Raw genomic sequence first — 17,426 nt, forward strand, 5'->3', positions numbered from 1 at the left:
ATTCTTCGTTTTCGTTCTGTAGAAACAATGGAGTCAACCATCCTTTCACAAAGGGAAATTGATCGAGCTCTGATTAGTTATATGAAACACATTCAGCAACAATTCTACTTCGAAGAATTCAATGCTTTACAGCAACAAAGGAATTTAAGTCGAAATAGCTCCTTGCGCCAACTCAGACCATTTTTGGACGAACTCATCAGGGTGGGCGGAAGGATCCAACAAGCTAATCTGTGCTATGATTCGAAACATCAAATTGTATTGCCATCCAATTGTATTCTTACTGCTCTTGTTCTGCAACAGTATCATACTGTGCATAATCACTGCGGACCACAAACGTTACTGGCAGTCTCGCGCAGAAGATACTGGATCACACATGGAACAAGTGCAGCGCGCAAGGTCTACAGACAATGCATAACTTGCTCTCGAGTTAAACCTCCACAAGCTTATCAACTAATGGGTCAGCTCCCAGCCGATCGTGTCATACCACACCCCCTTCTTGATTACTGGTGTTGATTATGCGGGTCCAATAAGCGTTGTGGGCCACAGAGTACGCGGAGCAGTAGCGAGTAAAGGATCGCACTTTTCATTTGTTTTTCCACGAAGGCCGTGCATTTGGAAGCTGTTTCCAGCCTAAGTACAGACGCATTTCTAGCTGCATTTACTCGATTCACCTGCCGTTACGGCTTACCTGTAAAAATGGTTTCTGATAATGCAACCAACTTTCGCTCGGCATCAAAATACTTTCGTGATGTTCATAGGCACATCAATTCCGCTGAGCATAATCATCAAGTGAGTGACTTTCTGGCGAATAAGGGAGTTGAATGGCACTATATACCAGCTCGTTTACCACATCACGGTGGGCTTTGGGAATCGGCAATTAAGTCCGCGAAACAGCTGCTGGAAAAGACTGCAGGTAACCAAATTTGCACCAATGAGGAATTGTCAACCTTTCTTGCTCAAGTAGCGGCTACAATGAACTCGCGTCCGATAACCCCAATTTCCAATGACGTACATGATCCGCAAGCTCTAACCTGCTCATTTTTTGATCGGACGACACCTCACAACAATTCCAGAGCTCAATTTGTTAGAACGTCCGATCAACTCGTTGTCCAGATGCAACTATATTCAGCGTTTATCACAGGAATTTTGATCAAGATGGCAATCACAATACGTGCGGTCTCTTCAGCTTCTGACAAGGTGGCAACAATCCGGTCGAAATATACCTGTAGAAGCGTTCATCTTGCTTATAGGCCGCATCATAGAGGCATTCCCGGGACCCGACGGACAAACTAGGATGGTATCGGTGAAAACCGCAACAGGCGTCGTTCGGCGTGATGTAAGAAAACTTCGGATTCTACCTTTGGACCATGACGAGTACGTTCCAGGAAGACTAGGAGAGGAAATTCCCCAGCGGAATTTGGTGAGCGGCTTATGTCGGCGCGATACATCTTAGCGGCCCATTGTGGGAGAAAAGGCCTTTTGCCGATAGCATGCCAAGATTTTTATATATTCCCAACACCACTACTATTACTTATCGATTTCATCTCAATAAAAAATTAGTTCCAATTATACTATCGAATAGCAAGGCACGCGTTTTTTTACACTCCTCTCTTAAGGTTAGCTTTCGGGAAACTTGTTCAGTATTTAACTGACAATATGTACATTTTTTTACATATGACACCAAGAACGCCAAGCCGTTCAAGGTTGTTTTTAAAGGTTTAACCAACGATCAAACCGTTATGTACAGAAGCCAAAAGTCGAGGATGTTGTCATTTCGATAAAACCAATCATTTCAAACGATTTGTCTTTTGACTTTGATCAAATCCTATGGCCGATTCGTCGTGCATTTGCAGACTTTAAACACATCGCAAGAAATCAATGAATCTGGAACGTTCGAATAGTACGATACCACATTTACATAAATTATGTTGAGGCTACATATAAAGATCAAAGTGAGTATAGTTTTAAATAGTCTTTGAATTTCTTTTCTTTCCATAACTTTTGAGCCACATATAAAATTGTTATGAAGTTTGTTATTTGTGAGTTTGAGAGATGATCGTTCGTATATTCTGTTGGATAAATAAGTCATGGAATCTTCTAGATATAGAACTTTCGTTATTTTATCAAATAATAATCTAGCTGGCTCATAACACCCTATTGAATTTTACTGTAATCGAACTGTAACTTCGTTTGCAATGTACTGAAATGTGAAAATCATGAAACTTCATTATCCCAAAAACTACACAACCGCAAATCGGTTCAATCAATATTATTATCGGATGAACGGGCTAGTTAAGGGTTAACTGATGAATTATGATTGAACACGTGGTTTCGAAGTTTGGCTGCCCCAAACGTTCCCATTTCATTTAATTATAATCGAACTTAAGCAATCGTTATATATTAAAATGTTGATAAAACAATTAAAGTCTATTATCTCAAAGATTACATGACTTACTGGAACATAACTATTGTCATACGTGCGAGTCATCTCTCAAACTTACAAACAACAAACTTAATAACAATTTGATATTTGGCTCAAAAGTTATGGAAAGAAAAGAAATTCAAAAACTATTTGAAACTTCACCTGCTTTGATCGATATTTGTGGCCTCAACACAATTTAAATGTGGTATCGTACTATTTGAACGTTCCAAATTAATTGATTTCTTGCGATGTGTTTAAAATAACACCCATATTGGGTGTTATTCTATCATTTTCGGCTGTTTCCCAGGAACCGGAAGTCGCCAACCTAGAATCCAAAATGGGGTCTGTGGTCGATTTCAGCTGCTGTGTATCATTATAGATCCGGAGATACTCATGTTAGGCGGAAATCGGCCATATTTGGCTGTTTTCCAGAAACCAGAAGTTGCCATCCTACAATTCATAATGGTGTCTGAGGTCAACTTTTAGCTTCTTGCTACATTCTGGCTCCGGAGATACTCATATTGGGTGGTATTTGGTCACTTTCTGTCATCTGGGCGGAATTCTGATTCCGAAAACATTCATATTGAATGGTATATGGTCATTTCCGGCTGTTTTCCAGAAACCGGAAGTTGCCATCTTATAATTCAAAATGTTGTCTGAAGTCGATTTGTGGCTCCAGTGCATCATTACGATTCCGGATATACCCATATTGGGTGGTATTTGGTCGTTTGCCGCTGTTTTTCCGAAACCGGAAGTCGCCATTTTGGATCACATACCAAATTTGGTTGTATTTTCTACATTGGTCCTTGAGCTGTGCGAAATTTGTGTTTCATTTGTATGGGACTTCTCCTTTATAGAAAAGAGTGGGGTGTCAAACCATTATGCACATATTTGTTACTTCTAAAAACATTCACCTACCAAATTTGGTTCCATTTAGTTGGTTAGTTCTCGAGATGTGCAGAAATTTGTGTTTCATTTGTATGGTACCCCTCCCTTCCAAAATAAGGATGGGATTGTTTTTACAAATAATAAGTTTGAATGAGAAAGGCTGGGCCTGACCACTTGGTGGATTAATTTAAGATTTTTTTGCAAAAATCGACTCTCTGGGACTTAGTCGTTTTTCAATTGTGGAAGACGGAGTTTAAAATGTTTGAAATTTATCTTTTGAAATTGATTACTAGACTCTCGAAATAGTCTGTATAATGATATTCACTATAACTAGCATCGATTACATCATGTTCCATTAGGGTGGTTCATTTATTCGGCATAGGGTGGTTCATAATATTGTGAAAAATGAGTATGGAATAAAAAAAAAGTATTTCGGTCCGTTTCATTAGTGTGACGTCTTCAACAAAGTTTTAGATGATAATTCGTTCTTACCAAAAAAAATACACTTAAAAAAATTATTTATTCAAAAAATAAAGTTAGAAGAAAAATAAAAAATTAATTATTCAACGGAGCTCATATTTTAAAAATCTGATTTTTTTAACACAACCTGCAACCTGCATTACCAAAACAATGAAATCTTCCAATCATTTAGAAATCATGAAAAAAAATTTATCATTTTTTGAAAAAAATAAAATTTTTTGGAAAAAATTTTTTTTTTCTCAATTATTTTATTTGAAGGCATTTTTTTGTTTTGGAAGGACAAAATATTATCTACAACTTTGCGAAGGCACTATACCGAAATCAAACAAACCATTTCGACAGTAAACATATTTTTAATTTCCAATAGAGCACTCTATGAGGAATTAAAAATATTTTTACAGTCGAAACGATTTATTTGATTGGCATAGTGGCATAGTTCTTCCAAAAAAAAATCTGTACCCTGTGAAAAAATTATAACTATTTTTCTGATTTCTCCATGACCGGTTTCGTTGTTTAGGTGATCATTCGTAGTTTTTGCCTTTCTCCTAGAAAGGTATAGCATTTACTTGCAAAACCGAAAGTATAAAAGTGCTCCAAAGGGCCAAATGGCATATATCACACGACTCAGCTCGACGAGCTGAGCATTTTCTGTATGTATGTGTGTGTATGTGTGTGTGTATGTGTTCATGAAATAATAGCAAATGAATGGTATAGTTGTCCTATAAGACCCTTTTAAATTTCATTGTAATCGGATTTTTAGTTTAGAGGTTATGTATCCCTAATACTATCGGTTGTGTGGTTTCAGAGATAATGATGTTTCATGATTTTCACATTTGGATACATAACCTCTAAACTAAAAATCCGATTACAATGAAATTTAATAGGGTCGTATAGGACAACTATACCATTCATTTGCTATTATTTCATGAACACATACACACACACATACACACACATACATACAGAAAATACGTGTGATATATGCCATTTGGCCCTTTGGAGCACTTTTATACTTTCGGTTTTGCAAGTAAATGCTATACCTTTCTAGGAGAAAGGCAAAAACTACGAATGATTACCTAAACAACGAAACCGGTCATGGAGAAATCAGAAAAAAAGTTATAATTTTTCCACAGGGTACAGTTTTTTTTGGAAGAACTATGCCACTATGCCAATCAAATAAATCGTTTTGACTGTAAAAATATTTTTAATTCCTCATAGAGTGCTCTATTGGAAATTAAAAATATGTTTACTGTCGAAATGGTTTGTTTGATTTCGGTATAGTGTCTTCGCAAAGTTGTAGATAATATTTTGTCCTTCCAAAACAAAAAAATGCCTTCAAAAAAAATAATTGAGAAAAAAAATTTTTTTTCCAAAAAATATTTTATTTTCAAAAAATGATAAATTTTTTTTCATGATTTCTAAATGATTGGAAGATTTCATTGTTTTGGTAATCTTTTGCAGGTTGTGTTAAAAAAATCAGATTTTTAAAATATGAGCTCTGTTGAATAATTAATTTTTTATTTTTTTTCTAACTTTATTTTTTGAATAAATAATTTTTTTAAGTGTATTTTTTTTGGTTCACACCAATGAAACGGACCGAAATACTTTTTTTTTATTCCATACTCATTTTTCACAATATTATGAACCACCCTATGCCGAATAAATGAACCACCCTAATGGAACATGATGTAATCGATGCTAGTTATAGTGAATATCATTATACAGACTATTTCGAGAGTCTAGTAATCAATTTCAAAAGATAAATTTCAAACATTTTAAACTCCGTCTTCCACAATTGAAAAACGACTAAGTCCCAGAGAGTCGATTTTTGCAAAAAAATCTCAAATTAATCCACCTAGTGGTCAGGCCCAGCCTTTCTCATTCAAACTTATTATTTGTAAAAACAATCCCATCCTTCTTTTGGAAGGGAGGGGTACCATACAAATGAAACACAAATTTCTGCACATCTCGAGAACTAACCAACTAAATGGAACCAAATTTGGTAGGTGAATGTTTTTAGAAGTAACAAATATGTGCATAATGGTTTGACACCCCACTCTTTTCTATAAAGGTGAAGTCCCATACAAATGAAACACAAATTTCGCACAGCTCAAGGACCAATGTAGAAAATACAACCAAATTTGGTATGTGATCCAAAATGGCGACTTCCGGTTTCGGAAAAACAGCGGCAAACGACCAAATACCACCCAATATGGGTATATCCGGAATCGTAATGATGCACTGGAGCCACAAATCGACTTCAGACAACATTTTGAATTATAAGATGGCAACTTCCGGTTTCTGGAAAACAGCCGGAAATGACCATATACCATTCAATATGAATGTTTTCGGAATCAAAATTCCGCCCAGATGACAGAAAGTGACCAAATACCACCCAATATGAGTATCTCCGGAGCCAGAATGTAGCAAGAAGCTAAAAGTTGACCTCAGACACCATTATGAATTGTAGGATGGCAACTTCTGGTTTCTGGAAAACAGCCAAATATGGCCGATTTCCGCCTAACATGAGTATCTCCGGATCTATAATGATACACAGCAACTGAAATCGACCACAGACCCCATTTTGGATTCTAGGTTGGCGACTTCCGGTTCCTGGGAAACAGCCGAAAATGATAGAATAACACCCAATATGGGTGTTATTTTAAACACATCGCAAGAAATCAATTAATTTGGAACGTTCAAATAGTACGATACCACATTTAAATTGTGTTGAGGCCACAAATATCGATCAAAGCAGGTGGAGTTTCAAATAGTTTTTGAATTTCTTTTCTTTCCATAACTTTTGAGCCAAATATCAAATTGTTATTAAGTTTGTTGTTTGTAAGTTTGAGAGATGACTCGCACGTATGACAATAGTTATGTTCCAGTAAGTCATGTAATCTTTGAGATAATAGACTTTAATTGTTTTATCAACAATTTAATATATAACGATTGCTTAAGTTCGATTATAATTAAATGAAATGGGAACGTTTGGGGCAGCCAAACTTCGAAACCACGTGTTCAATCATAATTCATCAGTTAACCCTTAACTAGCCCGTTCATCCGATAATAATATTGATTGAACCGATTTGCGGTTGTGTAGTTTTTGGGATAATGAAGTTTCATGATTTTCACATTTCAGTACATTGCAAACGAAGTTACAGTTCGATTACAGTAAAATTCAATAGGGTGTTATGAGCCAGCTAGATTATTATTTGATAAAATAACGAAAGTTCTATATCTAGAAGATTCCATGACTTATTTATCCAACAGAATATACGAACGATCATCTCTCAAACTCACAAATAACAAACTTCATAACAATTTTATATGTGGCTCAAAAGTTATGGAAAGAAAAGAAATTCAAAGACTATTTAAAACTATACTCACTTTGATCTTTATATGTAGCCTCAACATAATTTATGTAAATGTGGTATCGTACTATTCGAACGTTCCAGATTCATTGATTTCTTGCGATGTGTTTAAAGTCTGCAAATGCACGACGAATCGGCCATAGGATTTGATCAAAGTCAAAAGACAAATCGTTTGAAATGATTGGTTTTATCGAAATGACAACATCCTCGACTTTTGGCTTCTGTACATAACGGTTTGATCGTTGGTGAAACCTTTAAAAACAACCTTGAACGGCTTGGCGTTCTTGGTGTCTTATGTAAAAAAAATGTACATCTTGTCAGTTAAATACTGAACAAGTTTCCCGAACGCTAACCTTAAGAGAGGAGTGTAAAAAAACGCGTGCCTTGCTATTCGATAGTATAATTGGAACTAATTTTTTATTGAGATGAAATCGATAAGTAATAGTAGTGGTGTTGGGAATATATAAAAATCTTGGCATGCTATCGGCAAAAGGCCTTTTCTCCCACAATGGGCCGCTAAGATGTATCGCGCCGACATAAGCCGCTCACCAAATTCCGCTAGGTAATTTCCTCTCCTAGTCTTCCTGGAACGTACTCGTCATGGTCCAAAGGTAGAATCCGAAGTTTTCTTACATCACGCCGAACGACGCCTGTTGCGGTTTTCACCGATACCATCCTAGTTTGTCCGTCGGGTCCCGGGAATGCCTCTATGATGCGGCCTATAGGTCACTGCTTCGGTTTGTCGTACTATTTCGCAAGCAAGATGAACGCTCCTACAGGTATATTTCGACCGGATTGTTGCCACCTTGTCAGAAGCTGAAGAGACCGCACGTATTCTGATTGCCATCTTGATCAAAATTCCTGTGATAAACGCTGAATATAGTTGCATCTGGACAACGAGTTGATCGGACGTTCTAACAAATTGAGCTCTGGAATTGTTGTGAGGTGTCGTCCGATCAAAAAATGAGCAGGTAAGAGCTTGCGGATCATGTACGTCATTGGAAATTGGGGTTATCGGACGCGAGTTCATTGTAGCCGCTACTTGAGCAAGAAAGGTTGACAATTCCTCATTGGTGCAAATTTGGTTACCTGCAGTCTTTTCCAGCAGCTGTTTCGCGGACTTAATTGCCGATTCCCAAAGCCCACCGTGATGTGGTAAACGAGCTGGTATAAAGTGCCATTCAACTCCCTTATTCGCCAGAAAGTCACTCACTTGATGATTATGCTCAGCGGAATTGATGGGCCTATGAACATCACGAAAGTATTTTGATGCCGAGCGAAAGTTGGTTGCATTATCAGAAACCATTTTTGCAGGTAAGCCGTAACGGCAGGTGAATCGAGTAAATGCAGCTAGAAATGCGTCTGTACTTAGGCTGGAAACAGCTTCCAAATGCACGGCCTTCGTGGAAAAACAAATGAAAAGTGCGATGTATCCTTTACTCGCTACTGCTCCGCGTACTCTGTGGCCCACAACGCTTATTGGACCCGCATAATCAACACCAGTAATCAAGAAGGGGGTGTGGTATGACACGATCGGCTGGGAGCTGACCCATTAGTTGATAAGCTTGTGGAGGTTTAACTCGAGAGCAAGTTATGCATTGTCTGTAGACCTTGCGCGCTGCACTTGTTCCATGTGTGATCCAGTATCTTCTGCGCGAGACTGCCAGTAACGTTTGTGGTCCGCAGTGATTATGCACAGTATGATACTGTTGCAGAACAAGAGCAGTAAGAATACAATTGGATGGCAATACAATTTGATGTTTCGAATCATAGCACAGATTAGCTTGTTGGATCCTTTCGCCCACCCTGATGAGTTCGTCCAAAAATGGTCTGAGTTGGCGCAAGGAGCTATTTCGACTTAAATTCCTTTGTTGCTGTAAAGCATTGAATTCTTCGAAGTAGAATTGTTGCTGAATGTGTTTTATATAACTAATCAGAGCTCGATCAATTTCCCTTTGCGAAAGGATGGTTGACTCCATTGTTTCTACACGACGAAAACGAAGAATGCGAGCAGTGATACGAAGAAGTTTTTGTAGGTTTGGATAATATCTGTGCATCATGTTGTCCAGAAATGTGTTTTCATAGACAGCGACGCGTGACACTGCCAAATTCCTTTGTTCTCTATTAACCTGTTGCCTTTCAGTGTTGTTAAGCACAAGATTATTGTATTTCTGGTGTCCCAAGCGTTCGTTCCATGTCGGACCATTCCACCATAGAGAACAATCTTTCAGTTTCTCTGGCACTACACCGCGTGAAATTAAGTTAGCAGGATTCAGGTGCGTGTCTATATGACCCCAATTTATTGCTGGAAGATGGGTAACTATTTCCGCCACGCGATTGGCAACGAAGGTTTTCCAACGCGATGCTCCTCCATTGATCCAAGCTAATGCAACTTGAGAGTCAGTCCAAGCACGTGTGGTTGATCGACGGCTGCTGTTACATTTTTTATTAAACGAGCTAGAATACGCATGGCTACTAGCTCTAGCCGAGGAAGTATTGTTCTCTTGTTTCCTATTGAAGCCAACTTTGACTTGGCGCAGAGCAGATGCGAGGCGATAGTATCAAATCCGTTAATCGTTCGAACATAAACACAAGCTCCCATAGCTCGTTCGGAACCGTCACTGTAGCCGTACAGAACCAGATGAGATGTACTCCGAGTGTCAACCACTCTCCGAGGAATCTGAAATGTATTAATGGACGACAGACTTTGGAGCAAATCATACCAGGCATTTACCAACTCACTGGGTGGAGAGGTATCCCAGGCCACCTTCAGTTTCCATAGTCGCTGCATAATAAACTTCGCCTTTATGATAATCGGTGTCAGAAGTCCTAGTGGGTCGAAGAGACTTGCAATTTGCGACAGTATTGAACGTTTCGTGGGCTGAAGGATCTGTATTGGGTGATAGCTAAAACGGAGCTCATCGCTGCACGGCTGCCAGTGCATTCCAAGGGTTTTAATTGTGTCGGATCCGTCGAGCTCGATTGGCACCTTCAATTCGATATCTGCCTTCGGCACACCTGTGAGAGCAGATGCACAGTTTGAAGCCCATTTTCTTAAGTGAAAGCCTCCACTGCCAAAAAGTGAAGACAGTTGTGAACGCAGAATAATAGCTTCATCGAGAGTATCTGCTCTGGTAATAACGTCGTCGACATATATTCCCCTGACTGCCTTTTCTACAGTCTGCGGATATTTTACACGGTGCGATTCGAGTAGTTGTTGTACACATTTGGTGGCTAAGTATGAGGCACTCTTTGTTCCTTAAATTTTAAATTTCATAAAGATTGGACTTGTGAATCAAAAGTTATGAAAAGAAACGTGTTCTGAAGTCTGTTCAATCTCACTCATGTTTCTCAGAGATGGCTGGACCGATTCTCATAAAATCAGTGTCAAATGGAAGGGCTAGTTGCCCCATAAGACCCTATTGATTTGTTTTGCAATCGGACTATTACTTTGCCTGTTATGTTTAAAAATGTGAAATCCAGCTATGAAAAGGAACATATTCCGAAGATTACTTGAACTCACTCACTATTCTCAGAGATGACGGACCCGATTTCCATGTCAAATACTAGACTAACTAGCTGCTTCATAACACCCCATTGAATTTTACTGAAATCGAACTGCAACTTCGTCTGTAATGTACCGAAATGTGAAAATCACGAAACTTCATTATCTCAGAAACTACACAACCGATTTGATATATATATATATATATATATATATATATATATATATATATATATATATATATATATATATATATATATATATATATATATATATATATATATATATATATATATATATATATATATATATATATATATATATATATATATATATATATATATATATATATATATATATATATATATATATATATATATATATATATATATATATATATATATATATATATATATACGTTATGAAAAGACGAGCCCAGCCGACCATGCCAACACGCCGCATCGATCGACCACAGCAACCGATGCGCCAGGAAATTGATGAGCCAGGAAAAACCAGCGTAGCAACAGCCAGGGTAACTACATCGAGACGACCAACGCCAACTCGCCCCATCGATCGGACGCAACGATCGATGCACCGTAGAAATGATGAGCCAGGAAGAATCCAGCGTAGCAACTACCCAGGATGGCAACGTAGACACGACCAACGAGTACCAACGTGGAGGACCCATCGAACGATATTGGTTGTGCTGACTAGGTAGATTTAGTTAATAAAAGGTTTAGCGATAGGAATATCGAGTCAGTCTTAAGCGTGCGTTCTTTTGTAATCGGTCTTAAACGTGAATAAATATTTTTTTTATAATACTCGTAACCATTCGAGCATTACTGGCGCAGTCGACGGCAAGTGCGTGGAAGTAGTGAAACGCTAAATTTCCTAAGTGCGAATTAAGGAAAAGACTTAGTGCGGAAAAAGCAGTGCTAAGTGAACCGGAAAAAATACAAGTCCAAGTGAAAATTAGGACTTAGTTAAACAAACCAAAAGTGACTATCAAGTGATATCGCAAATAGAAGCGGCACTTAGTGAAAATAAGCGCAGTTTTAACAAATAAAAAGCGCTTGGAAACAGAGCACCTCACGAAAGCCAAACCCGAGCAACATTCATCGAGAATAACCGGATCATCGGCGAAGCCACTGGTGAGCGCATATCACTCAGTTTGCGTGATTCGGAGCGACGGAAGGACCCACACACATCTACCTACAACCTACCAGAGGACCATACTTGAGACTCCAGATGATGCTGAAAGCATTTCTGTAAGTAAAACACTCTTAAACTAAATTCAATCGTCACTTTTCATCGAGACTAGTTGCCGATTGAATACCACATATCACAACGAAGTGTGTGAAACTCAAAATAAATTTGTGAAGCTAGTGCAAGTGTGAGCGCATATCTAACTTAAAACTGGTTCGCATATTGTTTAGTTCCCATAACAAGTGAACAAACAAATCTCACTTCATTTAAAATGGAGCGTGAACTTATGATCTCCCCAGACCTCATGCCAGCACCAGAACTGGACGAGTTAGGAGACCATCAAAATGCACCACCACAGGTGCAACAACAAGAAATAACAGTGGAGCAATTGCTTCAACATATTAGAAACCTGACTGACACCCAGCAGGATCTTGTTTCAACCATTAGGCAAATGAAAGCCAAAGCAGATGATCCATTCCTGCAATTTCAGACACCCGATCCGATTAAAAACTTACCAACTTTTAACGGTAATAAAAAAGAAACGAGTGCATGGCTCGAAGACGCTGAGAACACACTCGGTTTGTTCGAACGGTATCGTGGCCAGGCAGTATACTCTCAACTCGTTAGAGCAGTTAAGAACAAAATCATAGGGGAGGCAAAGGAAATCCTGATTGCCGCGGGTAACCCTAACAATTGGATCGACATTAAAGATGTCATCCTAAATTCTTTTGGAGATAGACGTGATCTCACGTCTCATATCCAGTCGCTATTCTACATAAATCAGGGCAAGAAAAGTTTGCCAGAGTACTACAATAAAATCAAGACCATCGACACTGCCATTAAATCCACGGCAGCGACGATGGATGATTACAGACATTCAACAAAAGCAATTAACAACCTCGTTAGTCTTATGACGCTTACCAGGTTTATTGATGGCTTAACAGATGACCTTTCAATGCACGTGAGAAGCTACAGGCCAGAATCTTTAGAGGAAGCCTACGCCATCACTACGCAGTATGCGAATGCAGCATACAGACGTACGCTAAATAAGAAGCCGACAATAGATAACATGGACAAACAAAGTTTTCATAATAGACAGGCGAAACAAAACAATTACAACAACAACGGCAACTCGCTTAATGCGAAACCTGCCAACTCCAATTCCAACAACCCAAACCATTCAAAAACACATGGGTCGGGAAAATTTAAAACGAGAAGCTCACCATCGGACGATGACGTCTCCATGAGGACGGCGAAATCTCGTGTCGTGGTGAATAACCACGACAATAAAACAGAACGCGAAAGCAAACTTGAGGAAAAACCTGACACCTCAAATCAGCTGGAGGAATCCGTTCTAGAGTCGGATGACGATGACTACTTCGTCGACGACGAGCCAAATTTTCAGGTGAGCGAAGCACTAAAAGCAAATAACAACAACTTCATACCCTTTATTACAATTCCAACGTCGAAAGGTGAAATGAAATTTTTGGTCGATACAGGTGCGAACAAAAACTATCTTTCACCAGACCACGTCAATATAGAAAACTGCAAAACCGAAACGGGAATTAAGGTGACGAACATAAAAGGAACCCACTCAATAAACAGATCGGCCTCTTTCGACCCGTTTCAAATCAACAAGAAATTGAAGTTTTTCATCTTTAAATTTCACAACTTCTTTGATGGATTGATTGGTTATGAGTCGTTAAGAGACTTGAACGCTCAAATTGACATTCGCAAAAACACATTAAAAATCGGGAGAAAGACCATTCAGATGAAAAAGAGATTCCCAGATAATCACAGAATAAATATAACAGAACAGGAATTCCAATTTGTAAAGATTAAAAAAAAAAAGACGGAGATTTTCTCATTAAAGAAGAAAAGCACCACGAAAACTTCACCATATTACCAGGCCTCTATAAGAGTGAGAATAATTTAGCCTTCATAGCAGTGCAAAATCATACCAAGTCCCCAATAGAAATCAACATAAACCAACTTCAAGCTAAAACTGAAAAATGTGAAATTATCAAGTTACCTGATGCAGACATCGCATCGAAGAAAATCAACTACAACATTCGAGACAAACACATGAATGAACTAGAAAAAGATAAAGAATTCGAAATCACTCCTGAAATCAACGAATGTTTTCAGAGATGTAAACAAATATTAATAAGGGACCCGATACTTATGTATCCGGACTTCTCCAAAGATTTTATTTTGACAACCGATGCAAGCGATTACGCGATTGGAGCTGTTCTTTCGCAGGGCACACCTGGAAAAGATCGTCCAGTAGCATACGCATCAAGGACATTAAATAAAACTGAAGAGAGATATAGCACAACAGAAAAAGAACTATTAGCCATTGTATGGGCGGTAAAGCATTTTAAACCGTACTTATACGAACGAAAATTCTAGTTGGTGACAGATCACAAACCATTAATCTATTCCCTTACGAACACAAATGACAAGATAGTGAGATGGAAGTTAAACCTAGGAGAATTCAATTATGAAATCGAATATAAACCGGGCAAACAGAACGTCATTGCAGACGCACTATCAAGAATTAGAACCGAAACAAACGAAGAAGTCAACGTTAATACCTCAAGCGACGACTTAGAAACGGTCCACTCAGCGGACACTAGCGATGACTACTTTATAAGTTGCACGGAAAGACCAATTAATCTGTTCAAAACGCAATTGATCTTTAAAATTGGCAATATAGATACCGATCTTCATGAAGAGGTTTTCACAAAATATCACAGATATACAATTGCTAGACCTCAATATACAGAGGTTGATATTGTGAACATCTTCAAAAACTATCTGAACCCCAAAGGAGTTAACTGCATAAAAGCTCCAGTTTCACTGCTACAATTAATTCAAGAAACCTATAAAACACATTTTTCCACTAATAAAATTTTCAAAGTATTTATTTCAGAGAAGCTGCTAGAAGACATCCGTCTAGATACCGAGCAAGATGAACTTATCGAACAAGTCCACGAATTTGGTCACAGGGGGATAAAGGAAAATAAGAAACAGATTCTCCAAAAATACTTCTTTCCCGAGCTTGAAAGGAAGCTGAAAATTTTTATCACATCCTGTGATATTGGCAAACGTAGCAAATATGACAGAAAACCTCCAAAACTGATACAAAGAAGTACCTTTGGTGAAACTGTTTTTGACAGAATCCATATCGACGTCTTTTTCATGAAAGGTCATAAATGGCTCACAATCGTTGATTCATTTTCCAAATTCGCGAATATAATTGCACTCGAAACAAGAACCATTATTGACATGAAAAAAGCAATAACGGATCACATTAGACAGTTTGGAAGACCTGTAACGATTGTGTGCGATCAAGAACCTTCCTTTAAATCCATTGATTTTATCGGATTCCTAAACGATTTAGGAATAGTCGTTCATCACGCTAGTTCCTCCGAATCGAATGGCATTGTTGAAAGGTTTCACTCAACATTGATTGAGCTGTACAGAACTTTACACGCGAAGTACAAAGATTTGGCATTAAACGAAATAATGAATATTTTAACCGACATTTACAACAATACTTTTCATTCGGCAATTAATCAAAAACCACGCGATGTAGTCTTTAACAAAACAAATATTACAAATAGCGAGGAAATCGCAAGAAATTTTGATAAAATTCAATCCGCGATAAAAGTTGAACTCAATAAGCGAAAGGAAGCACACGAGAATAAATTTGATAAAAATGAAACACCAAAAACTTTAAATATAAATGATAAAAAATACATAAAAATTGGTCAAAGACAAACCAAAGATCAAAACCTTTATAAAATTGCAACTGTTAAATCCAATGATGAATTCACTTTTACTGATGCAAACGATATTAAAATCCATAAAAACCGAATTAAAAACTACACATTTAAACCATCCCTTTTTCCTTTCAGAATAATTTTCATCCACACAATTAATGCTACCACATACAAAGAAATTCCCAACAGCAATGGACTGGTTGCATTCAAAATCAAAACAGCAAGGATCAAAACTGGATATGACAGGACATTACACAAAATCAATCTTAGGTCGCTAGAAGACAACGTAAAATATATAGAAAAAATTACCCAGTCATTCAAAACAATTGAACACTTAGAACAAACTCTTGTAGAAAAAATTAAAGTAGCCAACGGAAAACTTAGGAGTTTAAATACACACAGAACAAAAAGAGCACTAATAAATGCACTAGGAACGGCTATTAAAATCATTGCAGGGAACCCAGATAATGATGATCTCGAAATCATACATAAAAGCTTAGGAGAATTGCAAACACAAAAAAACAAATTAGTCCGCAACCAAGTCCGACAAATTCAAATCAATGAACTTTTTAAAGACAAAATCAACAACATTACAGATGCACTTGGAAAAATCAGCTCCAAAATATCAAAAGAATATAATTCAGCACAAGGCTTGAGATCAGATTTAGAATTCATTAACCTTATTTGGAATACAGATAAAATTATTCATATTTTAGAGAACATCGAGGAACAGATAGAATTTTCTAGAATAGGCTTGTTAAACAAAAATATTCTTTCAGTAGAAGAGAAAATGTACATTTTCGATAAACTTGTAAACCAAAACCTTAAATTGAATTATTTAGACGAAATTTTTCAGTACAGCACAGCTAGTATCGGCATCAGCAAAGGACAAGCAGTTATACTCATCAAGACACCAATTCTAGACGAGAAGACGTACGACCTTTTGGAACTTCATACCTTGAAAATCAACGAAACACGAATCGACACTCATATCAACCTGGTTACTAAGCATGGCGATCTAATTTACTCCCAAACATCAAAATGCGACATATGCGAGGGTAACAACTTGGTGGAAGACGAATGTATCTACAAAATTTTAACCCATCAAACACCAACATGCCCGCTTGTAAAGACGAAACAAGCATTCCAAGTCAATGAAATTATAAAAGGCGTTATCCTGATCGATACCTCCGAAAACACTGAAGTAAGAGACTCTTGTGGAAACTCGAAGATGGTACGGGATGCCACCATTGTAGAAACCGAAAACTGTACCATTAGAATTCGCAACCTTACATTCTCTGGAAGGCTTGACGTAGTTCAACAAGACGAGTATCTGGTTCCAATCTACAGCAAACCTCTACAAAACACATCTTACTCAAAAGATGACGAAGAAAACTTTATGCTTAGGATCCTGAACCTAGAAGAACTCAGCGAGATTCAAATATCTCTAAACCATACACAAAAACGGGTAACATATGGAGGTGTCATCCTCCTCGCACTAACCTTTTTTTGTTTCTTCACTGCATTTTTCTACAGAAAAATACATGCGAGGGTGAGCAAGGAAAATCACACCAAGCTACCAGAACTTCTTACCCCCAAACATATAGGAGAAATAGACGGGACGGCTAAGACAAACCAAGATACGCCTAAGCACGGAAGCAATGGAGTCCACACCATGACGCCATTATCCGAGGTCCTTAAACATCAACCGAGGACGCTTGATACTTATGGGGGGAGACGTTATGAAAAGACGAGCCCAGCCG

General features: G+C 37.9%; 1 protein-coding gene across 1 annotated transcript in view; it reads left to right on the forward strand.

The window, feature by feature from the left end:
* The window catches only part of LOC129729990 (uncharacterized), a 329,594-nt gene that overhangs the window by 140,800 nt on the left and 171,368 nt on the right, over positions 1-17,426 (forward strand). The window lies entirely within an intron of this gene.

Source organism: Wyeomyia smithii, chromosome 3, assembly GCF_029784165.1.
Source record: "Wyeomyia smithii strain HCP4-BCI-WySm-NY-G18 chromosome 3, ASM2978416v1, whole genome shotgun sequence".
Lineage (NCBI taxonomy): Eukaryota > Metazoa > Arthropoda > Insecta > Diptera > Culicidae > Wyeomyia > Wyeomyia smithii.